Source organism: Otolemur garnettii, unplaced genomic scaffold, assembly GCF_000181295.1.
Source record: "Otolemur garnettii isolate 467f Iridium unplaced genomic scaffold, OtoGar3 scaffold00006, whole genome shotgun sequence".
NCBI classification, from domain to species: domain Eukaryota; kingdom Metazoa; phylum Chordata; class Mammalia; order Primates; family Galagidae; genus Otolemur; species Otolemur garnettii.
The window spans coordinates 45,165,997-45,177,406 of record NW_003852401.1 but is presented as its reverse complement, the minus strand read 5'-3'; positions in this window follow the sequence as shown (position 1 = coordinate 45,177,406).

Sequence of the window (11,410 nt, the reverse complement as noted above, 5' to 3'; positions counted from 1 at the left end):
GAGCAAAAGAAATTATAGGATCCTGGGTCCCCAATAATCATGGGTGTTACCTGGTTTGCCTAACTCTTGACTTCTTTTGTAATAAACGAAAATAAATTTCTACTTTGTTTAAACTACTGCTATTTCAGGTCTCTGTGGTTAGCAGCTTAACTCAGCTGAGACATTTAGCATAGTGTCTGGGGTCACCGTGGTAGAAAAAGAAAACAGAATAAAACATGTTTTATGCCCTTGAGAAATTTAGTTTAATCAAGGGAATCCCTTTTATTAATTGACATCTACTCCTGCTGTATAGATCAATAGGTACATAGTTGTCAAAATAAGGCAAACTCAAGAGAGTAGCAAGTTTCCATTTCAAAAAGGGGAAGACGGAGGAGAACCTAAATCAGATCAGGAGGCAAGAAGATGAGAAACTCTGTTATCTACTTAAGTCAAATTCTGTAAACGTTATAGACTGGAGAAACAAATTCAGTCATTATGCAATCTCTGACTGAATTCCCAGAAAACAAAAATCTGTCCTTTTTCCATTGAGCAATGATACACCCTGTTTCAAAAGAACATTAAGCCAGCTTTAGTCCAATTTTCTTTAGTTCAGTAAAAAAAAAAAAAATGCATTCTTACTTAGAGCATGCATCCCAACCAATTGCGGTGTTGTAACTAATATAGTACATTTTTATTGCCTGCAGAAAGTAATGTTACAGTTTTAAATGAGCACGTCTTAAAAATAGTGTTCTTCATAAGTCTTTCATAATAATTAATATTTTAAAACTGCTAAGAATAAGCACTTAAAATTCCAATTGAAAAAGAAATTATGTACGTTTGTGATTGGATTGATTCTGGCACCCCTAAAAATAAGTAAATTTCATCCCATTCTTGTCTCTGTTTCAGAATGACCCTTTAACTAATTCCTAACCTTTTCCAAGACTAGTTACTGCATCTTTTTATTTATCTATGGGCTAAATCTATCTATGTACATTTATCTATGTACAGTTATCATACAGTAAAGTAACTGCCACATGATAAAGGAGAAAAGTCCAAACATAATACATGTACATATAACATGCATATATACATTTCTTTTTTTTTTTTTTGAGACAAAGTCTCAAGCTGTCACCCTGGGTAGAGTGCTGCTGTGGCATCACAGCTCACAGCAACCTCAAACTCTTGGGCTTCAGCAATTCTCTTGCCTCAGCCTCTCAAGTACCTAGGATTACAGGTGCCCGCCACAATGCCTGGCTATTTTTTTTTGGTTGCAGTTGTCACTGTTTAGCTGGCCCAAGCCAGGTTCGAACCCGCTACTCTCAGTGCATGTGGCTGGCACTGTAACCACTGTGCCACGGGCACCAAGCCAACATGCATATATACGTTATACTTGCACTCCTCAAGATCCAAGATCTACAAGGGCAAGTGGAAGAACTATCATCTAATAAGCGCCTATTAGGTGCCAGGCATTTTGCCAGGTACTTTATATCTATTATCTCAGATATTTTATCTTTTTATTTATTGATGCAGTTTCTTGACATAATTTCATCACAAGTAAGTGTAATAAAAGTGTCGTTTCTATTTTGCACTTAAGCCAAGATTTAAGGTATCAGAAACAATCATTTTAACTGTTAAAAAAATTCATGGCAGCAGGTAACAGAATATCATTAATAGGGAACTACTTCCTTTTGTTTATATTTGAGACTCTCAAAACTTTAAAAAAGCGTTTTCATGCTTCCTGCCTTCTGTATTAGTTTCTTATTGGTGCTATAACAAATTACCATAAACTTACTGGCTTAAAATAACCTAAATTTATTATTTTATACTTCTAAAAATTAGAGGTCCCAAATCAGTCTCAGCTGACAAAAATCAAGATGTGAGGAGGGGTCTGTTCGTCCTGGAGGTCCTAGGAAAGGATATGCATGTTTCCTTGCCTTTTGGAAGGCTGCCTGAATTCCCTGGTTCCTGGCTTCATCTTCCAATCTCTCCCTCTCAGCTTCCTTTTTTTTTTTTTTTAATAGAGACAGAATCTCACTATGTTGCCCTCGGTAGAGCGCCATGGTGTCATAGCTCTTAGCAACCTCAAACTCTTGGGCTCAAGCAATTCTCTTGCCTCAGCCTCCCTAGTAGCTGGGACTATAGGCGCCTGCCAAAACACCTGGCTATTTTTGTTTGTTTAGCAAGCCTGAGCTGGGTTTGAACCCTAGCCCCTGGAGCATGTGATAGGCTCCCTAACCACTGACTACAGATGCCCCTCCTCACAGCTTCTGATACTCCTGCGTCTCTCAGGGATGAGAGAAGGGGTTCATCTCATAAGAACTCATATAATTACACTGGGCCCACACAGATAATCCAGGATAATCTCTCCGTTTTAAAATCCTTAATGACAGACTAGGTGAGGTGGTTCATGCCTATAATCCTAGCACTCTGGAAGGCCGAGGCAGGTGGATTGCCTGAGCTCAGGAGTTCAAGACCAGTCTGAGCAAGAATGAGACCTTGTCTCTAAAAAATAGCTGGGCATTGTGGCAGGTTCCTATTGTTCCAGCTACTTGGGAGGCTGAGGCAAGAGAATCACTTGAGCCCAGGAATTTGAGGCTGCTGTGAGCTATGGTGCCAGGACACTCTACTGAGGGTGACAAAGTGAGACTATGTCTCAAAAATAAATAAGTTAATTAATTAATTAATTAAAATCCTTAATGGCATCTACAAAATCTCTTTTGCCATATAAGTTAACATAATTCACAAATTCTGGGGATTATGACATAGATGACTCCAGGGGACCATTATTCAGTTTACCACATCCATCCATTTATTCAAATGAATTTCCATGACTTCATTTTCAAGCAATAATGCATAATACTCTGTATATATTTTTCATAGCAGTGAAGATGGTTTCATCCGTATAACTTCTAGAAACCTTCTTTTTCTTTCTGCGAGAACTCTTCATTTCTTGTAGTGTGTCATGACAGATTCCACTAAAATTTGCCCATTAATCTATTTCTTAAGCCAGATTTGTTTTAAATTACTATTGCCTGCATGACTACCGAAGTTGTTCCTGAGCAGAAGTGACTGTACTCTTTGGTCATCAGCACTAATTAACCCACTAAGACAAAGTAAGCAGGTTATTTCTCACACATAGGGTACTTGGGCAAATCACCAAATTCATTGCTGGGGTAGGATCTGACTCTCATTGGGGTTTTGTCTCAGGTCCTGTAATAGCTTAGATTTCCCTTTTCTGACTTGCAGACTCATGCCTTTGCACTGGTCCCTGGCTATTTCGTGTGCACATCTCTTAGCTCCCAACAGGGGTACGCCCATCAGTTGAACCCAGGTCCTCCTCTTTTATATCTCTCAAGGGTCTAGCAAAACACTGGACCAGGGAGAGTAAGCAAACACCCTGCCGTTTGCATCTGGCCAACAGACTTGTCTTGTTTACTTGAAGAGTGTTTGAGGAAAAAAAAAACTAATTGAAAACATTTAGAAAATCATAGAATTTCACATAAAATCCTTTGATTTCACTTCCTTGAAAAATTGGACGATATGGGCACCCTGGGCCAGTGTTTCTGTGTGCCAGCCCTGAGCTCGGGTTCGGTAGCAGTGTCCCCTTCTCCAGCTTGATGGTCTCCACCTAGCTCTAGACTGGCCCCTGTAAGTATGCGAGTTTGAGACCACTGTGTTAGACACCCTGTAGAAATCCTTAGTGATAACCTAGTATTGTCCCTTCATTTTTCAAGTGTAGAGACTGCTAAACCCATATTTGGTCAGAGAACTGTTTGAGGTCATTTTTTACAAAATGTTTTTAATGTGTAAGTTGTCCTTTAAGACTTTGCAGCAGTCACTTCAGCTTGAGTTTGTTAAAAGCTCTACTGAGCCAGAATCTGCACTTTTAGCAACACCCCCAGGTGATATGGATATACATTAAATTTGAGACATACCAGTGTAGACGAAGCCTACAGCTAACCCTACTCCCCCACACCCCACAAAGACCAGCCCTTTACTCATTTTCGTAACATGAAAATAATATTTTGACAATTATTGACATGCCTCTTTTGCCTTTAACATGCCTTTTTTTTTAATGAGACAGAGTCCCACGCTGTGTCCTGGGGTTGAGTGCCTTGGCATCCTCATAGCTCATAGCAACCTCAAACTCCTGGGCGCAAGCGATCCTCATGCCTCAGCTTCCCAAGCAGCTGGGACTACATGGGTCAGTCACAACACCGGGCTAGTTTTCGTATTTTTTTAGTAGAGACAGGGATGTCACTCTGCTCAGGCTGGTCTCAAACTCCTGAGCTCAAGCAATCTGCCGGCTGCAGCTTCTCAGAGTGCTAGGATTGCAGATATGAGTCACTGTGCCCAGCCCTCTTTTGCCTTTCTGAATATATATAATCAGAAGCATCCTTTAGAGTGAGTAGAGAGAGATTTAAAAAATATAAACACCTATCCAAAGCAGAAAAATGAGATAATGTCTCTAGGTTTAGGGAAGGAAACCCAGGCTCCGTGAGAGTTACCTTTTCTTGTTTGTTTGGCTTATAAACAACAGAAATTTATTTTCACTGTTCTGGAGGCTTGGGAAAGCCCATCATCACGGTGCTGGCAGATTCATTGCATCTGGTAGGGGCGCTTCCTCATAGACAGCTGTCTTCCCATTCTAACCTCATAAGGTGGAAGGGCGAAGGGTCCCTTTTATAAGGGCACCAATCCCATTCCTGAGGGCTCTGCCCCATGACCTAATTGCCTCTCAAAGGCTCCAATACCATCATCCTGGGAGTGCATTTCAACTTATGAATGGGAGAAACTTAAACATTCAGACCATGGGCTCGGCGCCTGTGGCTCAAGTGGCTAAGGCGCCAGCCACATACACCTAAGGTGGCGGGTTCGAATCCCCAGCCCGGCCCGCCAAACAACAATGATAGCTGCAACCAAAAAATGGCCAGGCACTGTGGCGGGCGCCTGTAGTCCCAGCTACTTGGGAGGCTGAGGCAGGAGACTCGCTTGAGCCCAGGAGTTGGAGGTTGCTGTGAGCGGTGAAGCCATGGCACTTACCCAGGGGGATAGCTTGAGGCTCCGTCTCAAAAAAAAAAAAAAAAACAAAAAACATTCAGACCATGGCAACTAGTGTGTGGCAAAAAAGAACTTGTGACGCTAAGGCTAGTGGTGGCTTTGATGCTCTAGTTGTGGAAAACAATTAAATTCAGTTTCATTTTTCAAATTGTGTATGTATTTTTTAATTGAAAAATAAAATTGTACAGATTTATCATGTATATGTTGTTTTAAAATGTATAACTAAATCAAGCTCATCAACATATGCATGAATTCATATACTTATTTTTTTGTGATGACAAAATATACTCTCTTAGCAATTTCCTTGCTTTCTTTTTTTTTCTTTTTGTTTTGAGACAGAGTCTCAACTCTGTCGCCCTGGGTAGAGTGCTGTGGCGCTCACAACTACCTCAAACTCTTGGGCTCAGGTGATCCTCTTGCCTCAGCCTCCACAGAAGCTGGGACTACAGGCACATGCCACCACGCCCTGCTATTTTTTTCTATTTTTAGTAGAGACAGGTCTCACTCTTGCTCATGCTAGTCTCCAGCTCTTGAGCTGAAGCAATCCACCCACAAGATTCCAGGCGTGATCTTGGCAATTTTCATGAATACAATACATTGTTGTTGACTATGGGGAGATGTTGTTCAAAGGACACAGAATTTCAGGTAGATAGAAGGAATAATTTCAAGAGGCCTATTGTACAACATGGTGACTCTAATAGCTATAGTTACAGATCATTCTTTATGGTAGATGGGAGGATACATTGTAGGAAATGTAAAAGAAAGTACCACTCTTTTTAAGTACTGAAAACGAAATAAAGATTAGGGAAGCATGAGAGAGATTGCGCCCAAAGGGATGTATCATTCCTTCTATCTACCTGAAATTTTGTGTCCTTTGAACAACATCTCCTCAAAATCAGTAACAATGTATTGTATTCTTGAAAATTGCCAAGATCACGCCTGGAATCTTCAGCACTCTGGGAGGCTGAGGTGGGTGGATTGCTTCAGCTCAAGAGCTGGAGACTAGCATGAGCAAGAGTGAGACCTGTCTCTACTAAAAATAGAAAAAATTAGCAGGGCGTGGTGGCATGTGCCTGTAGTCCCAGCTTCTGTGGAGGCTGAGGCAAGAGGCTCACCTGAGCCCAAGAGTTTGAGGTAGTTGTGAGCGCCACAGCACTCTACCCAGGGCGACAGAGTTGAGACGCGAATGTATCATGAGGATATTACAAGTGAAATAAGCCAGTTACACAGAAGGACAAATATTGTATGACTCGACTTACATGAAACATAGGCAAATTCATAGGACAGAAAGAAAGTAGATGACCAGGGGTTAGGAGAAAGGTAATCAGGAGACTTCCTGTTTGGGTGATAAAGGAGTTTTAGGCATAGTGGTGATGGTTGTGCAACATTGTGAATCTAATTAATGCTCCTGAATCATACTCTTAAAAATGGTTAAAATAGCAAATTTTATATTTATATATTTTGCTACAATAAAAAAAATCCAGAAACCAAATCTGTCTGGGGTTCCCCACACTAGACTGGTGAATTGAGAGTTGACAGAGTGAGTAAATAGTGCATGGACCTGGCACTGCTGAGCCAAAGGCTGGAGGGAAAACAGAACAGACTCTGGGGTTTACAGCCAGTAGAGGCCAGACTGGTGACAAGTCAGGAGAGGAGAAGCCCAGACTATGCCCAAACTGGCAGAGACTGAGTCAGAGGTGAATGACATCAGGCAACCTACAAACAGATGGAGTAGAGCCATCAGCCCAGAGGCCTGAAAAGTCAAAGAATGGCTCAGCTGGAGACCTCCGCCCTCACCTGTCACCCCAGGAATGTTTTAATACTATTTCCCACGTCTAGAAATACCATCTTAGCCAGAGAAGCAAAGGGGGTGGGGGCAGGATAACTGAGAAAGGGAAAACTGCAAAAAACTAAAGACACTGATTAAATTAAGCAAACCTACTAAAATGTTTAAGCCAACTAGAACTGATAGTTCTTTTAAATTTTCATCCTTAAAAAAAAATTTTCAGATTAATATGAAGGTACCAACTATTAGGTTACAATGTTTGTGTTTGTTAGGTAAGGTCCCTGCTGTAGGTGTGCCACTCTAATAGTTAATTTTTAAATTCCCTTTCTACACCCCTTCCCCATTTAAGCAATGGGTGGGAGGGTTCAGGAGGAAGATTAGATTAGGTAGAGTAACAAAGAAAATGCATTAATGTGGTGGTGCATCCCCAGCTCCTATTAAATATCTTACACTGATTGTATAAAATGCTCCTTTGGCTTCTTTGCGATTTTGTCCTAAGGGTCAGGACAACTCCTGAAGCCACTTCACCTGGAAGTACAGACTCTGAATTTGAACCTTTGCTTAGTTTCTTCCCTTCCCTGTCCACTTTCCTCCATCCCCTGACTGGTTTCTTTCTTTCTTTCTTTCTATTTTAACATTGAGGATTCATTGAGGGTACAGAGAACCAGGTTACACTGATTGTTTCTTAGATAAAGTCTCTCTTGTAATTGTGTCCCGCCTCCAAGACCCGGACTGATTTTTTTCTTTTCTTTTCTTTTCTTTTTTTTGAGACAGAATCTTACTTTGTCATCCTTGGTAGAGAGGACTACAGGCTCCCGCCACAGTGCCCACCTATTTTTTGTTGCAATTGTCATTGTTGTTTACCTGGACCAGACCAGGTTCGAACCTGCCAGCCTCGGTGCATGTGGCCAGCACCGTAATCACTGTACTACAGGCACCCGGCCCCTGACTAGTTTCTTCAGGAGCCACTCCTCAGTAAATCCCTTGCACACAAAAGTTGATCTCAAGGTCCACTTCTTGGTAACCAAGTTAACATACCCATTTTTTTAATGCATTCCCAAGTTATAATGGGATTTAAACCTTTTAACCTTGACATCTATGCTATAGGGCTGGCTCCTGAAAGTATTTGAGTGCGTGGCCCCTATTCTAGGCTTTCCTCATCAGTGGGAAGCACTGAGCCAGTCGGTGTTAGGAGCACCTTGCTGAGGGAAATTCTGAATGAAGTCAGAGGATCATTCAACGCACAAGACCACAGAGGTGGCCCTGTCTTCTCCCTCCTTACTTTATCTCCTCCCTCTCAAAAATCCAATTCTGCTACTATGTGCTGGACTCCAGTTTGGCCTGGGAGCTCAAGAACAAGGTAATCTCCACAGCTGGTCACCTGCTGATGAGGAAGGCCTCTCATATACTTTTTCTCATTTTTTAATCTCTGGCTAGGATGATATTCAACCCCATGGACAGATTATGAAATGGATGGTAAAGAACAGAAGTGATTGCCTGAAAGTTGCACAGTTTAAAAGGAGGAGTCTCTTTCTGTAAGTGAAAAAAAAAAAAAAAACCAGTTGTATTTTCTCTGCTCTCACATCCTAAGAATCAACATGGAAGACGTCTATGATCAGTTCAGTGAGTGTTTCCCGCCACACACCAAGGAAGCAATCAATTCTGCTAGGCATCCTCCAATTCAATTTAGACACTACCTACCTGGAAATAGTGTCAGATCCCACAGGGTGAGGGCTCAGTCCCACAGACTGGCACACCTCACCCCACCCAGCCCCTGTCCATTTCCCCCCTCCTCCACCCTGGAACTTCTGACCAACTGCCTTCAAGTAGGGGGTCTCCCACAACCCCCTTTTGGGTTTGATTAATCTGCTGGAATGGCTCTCAGAACTTAGGGAAACACATTTACTGGTTTGTCACAAAGGATACAGATGAAGAGATGCACAAAGTGAGGTATGTGGGAAGGGGCTGGGGGCTTCCGTGTGCTCCCTGGGCATGCCACCTGCTAGGAACGGCTACCAGTCAGCTATCTGGAAGCTTTCCAAAGCCAGTCCTTTTTGGATTTTTGTAGAGGCTTCATTACATAGGCATGACTGATTAAATTATTGGCCATTGGTGCCCCGAGGTCAAGGGGTGGCGCTGAATGTCTTGTTCACTTGGTGACCAGCTACTGTCCCCAAGTTACTAAGGGCTGCCAGTCAGTAGTCAATCACTAGCATAGAAAAATCCGAATTAGCAGTTCTTTGGAGATTCTAAGGATTTTAAAAGTTGTGCGCCAGGAAACAGATCAAAAACCAAACACATATTTGACAATATCACATTCTCTCAGTCCAGTTTTTTCCTTATTTTATTTATTTATTTATTTATTTTGACACAGAGTCTCACTCTGTTGCCCAGGTTAGAGTGCCATGACGTTTGCCTAGCTCACAGAAACTTCAAACTCCTGGTTCAAGCAATCCTCTTTCTTCGGCCTCCTGAGTTGGGACTACAGGCACTTGCCATAAGGCCTAGCTTTTGTTTTTTTGCTGTTTTTTTTTAGTAGAGACAGAGTCTCTCTCGCTCTTGGTCAGGGTTGGTCTCAAACTTCTGAACTCAAGGGATCCTTCCACTCAGTCTTCATGTCATCGTCTAATGTGTCTGTGTACATGTGTGAAATCCCTCTCTCATTTGGACACTGTAAGCCATTTAGGGCCCTTCTAGATGATCCAGGATAATTTCCCTATCTCATGATCATCAAATTAATCACATCAGCAAAGATCATATTTCTAAATAAGGTAGCATTCACAGATTCCAGGGGATCAGGGCCTGATATCTTTGGGGACCATTTTCCAGTCTACTACAGGTGACAATCTGAAAAACATTTTCTGAAATGAAATTATTTCATTGTGGGCCAGGTGAGGTGGCTTATGCCTGTAATCCTAGCACTCTGGGAGGCTGAGGCTGGTAGATTGCCTGATCAAGAGCCAGACCTCATCTCTAAAAATAGCTAGGCATTATGTCAGTTACCTGTAGTCCCAGCTACTTGGGAGGCTGAGGCAAGAGAATCTCTTGAGCCCAGTAATTTGAGGTTGCTGTGAGCTATGACACCACAGCACTCTACCATGAGCAACAAAGTGAGACTCTGTCTCAAAAAAAAAAAAGAAAGAAAGAAATTATTGGAACATAAGGACAAAGAGTTTACAATAAGCATGATCAATATATTTAATAGGTATTAGAATTTCTTTAAAATATGAAGCAAGAGCAAGAATGAATTAAAAAAAAAAACCAAGGGAAAATGTTGGCTAAGAAAATATAATAGTTGAACAAAATATAATATAAGGAATAAATTACAGAATGGATGCAGCTAAAAAAAAAGATTGAGAAGCAAGCAAAAAAGACAAAAAAAATAAAAGCAGGGAAGCTCGTGGGTATGGAAGATAAAATATAAGTGTCAGTATCTGAGTAATATAAAAGAGTAATTATTGGAAGAAACAGTGAAGATAGAGTCCACAGATTGAAGAGAAAGGGAAAAGTTGAATATTAGAATAGAAATTTGGGGTGGGGAGTTGTTGTTGTTTGTGAGACAGAGTCTCACTCTGTTGCCCAGGATAGAGTGCCTGGGTGTCAGCCTAGCTCATAGCAACCTCATACTCTGGGTTCAAGCAACCCTCTTACCTCAGCCTGCCAAGTAGTGGAGACTACAGGTGCCTGCCACAACACCTGGCTAGTTGTTCTATTTTTAGTAAATATGCGGTTTTGTTTTTGTGCAGGCTTGGCCTCCCAGAGTGCTAGGAATATAGGCATGAGCCACCACACCCAGCCTAGAATAGAGTTTTAAAACATTAAAAAACAAAAGAGAAATTCTACAAAGCATCTAGCGATAATAAACAGATAAACTTCAAAAGAACAATAATCACAGAAAGCAAGTCAGGATGCAAAAAGTTAATGGAATTATATTTTGAAGTATTAAAGGAAAGTAACTTTTAGCCTAAAATGTTATACTAGCCAAATTCACAAAACTTGAGGGGTATGGAAAAATATTCCCAGGCTTACAAGGCTACAGAAGATTTTTCACACAAAGGCAAATAAAAGCCCTCTTGAAAAATTACTTAAATAAGATGGTAAACATATCCATATCCAGCAAGATCCATCTCTACCAAAAATAGAAAAACTAGCTGGGTGGGTGGTGCATGCCTATAATCCCAACTGCCCAGGAGGCTGAGGCAAGAGGATTGCTGAAGCCCAGCAGTTTGAGATTGCTGTGAGCTATCATGCCAGGGTACTCTACCCAGGGCAACAGAGGGAGACTCTTCCTAAAAAACAAAAACAAATACCATATAATTTAAACCAGCCAAAGAGATCTCAAAGTATCCAATGGAAAGTAGGAAAAGAGAAAAAATTTAATGGATTGAGTAATGTATACTAGAAAATTTAAGTGTGTTAATTTTATGTCTATGTCTTACTATTCTATATTTTCTGAAATAAATCCCTATGACTTTCTGAATTTAAAAAATTTTTCAAAATAATGCATGCTCGGCGCCTATAGCTCAACGGGCTAAGGCGCCAGCCACATACACCTAAGGTGGCGGGTTCGAATCCCCAGCCCGG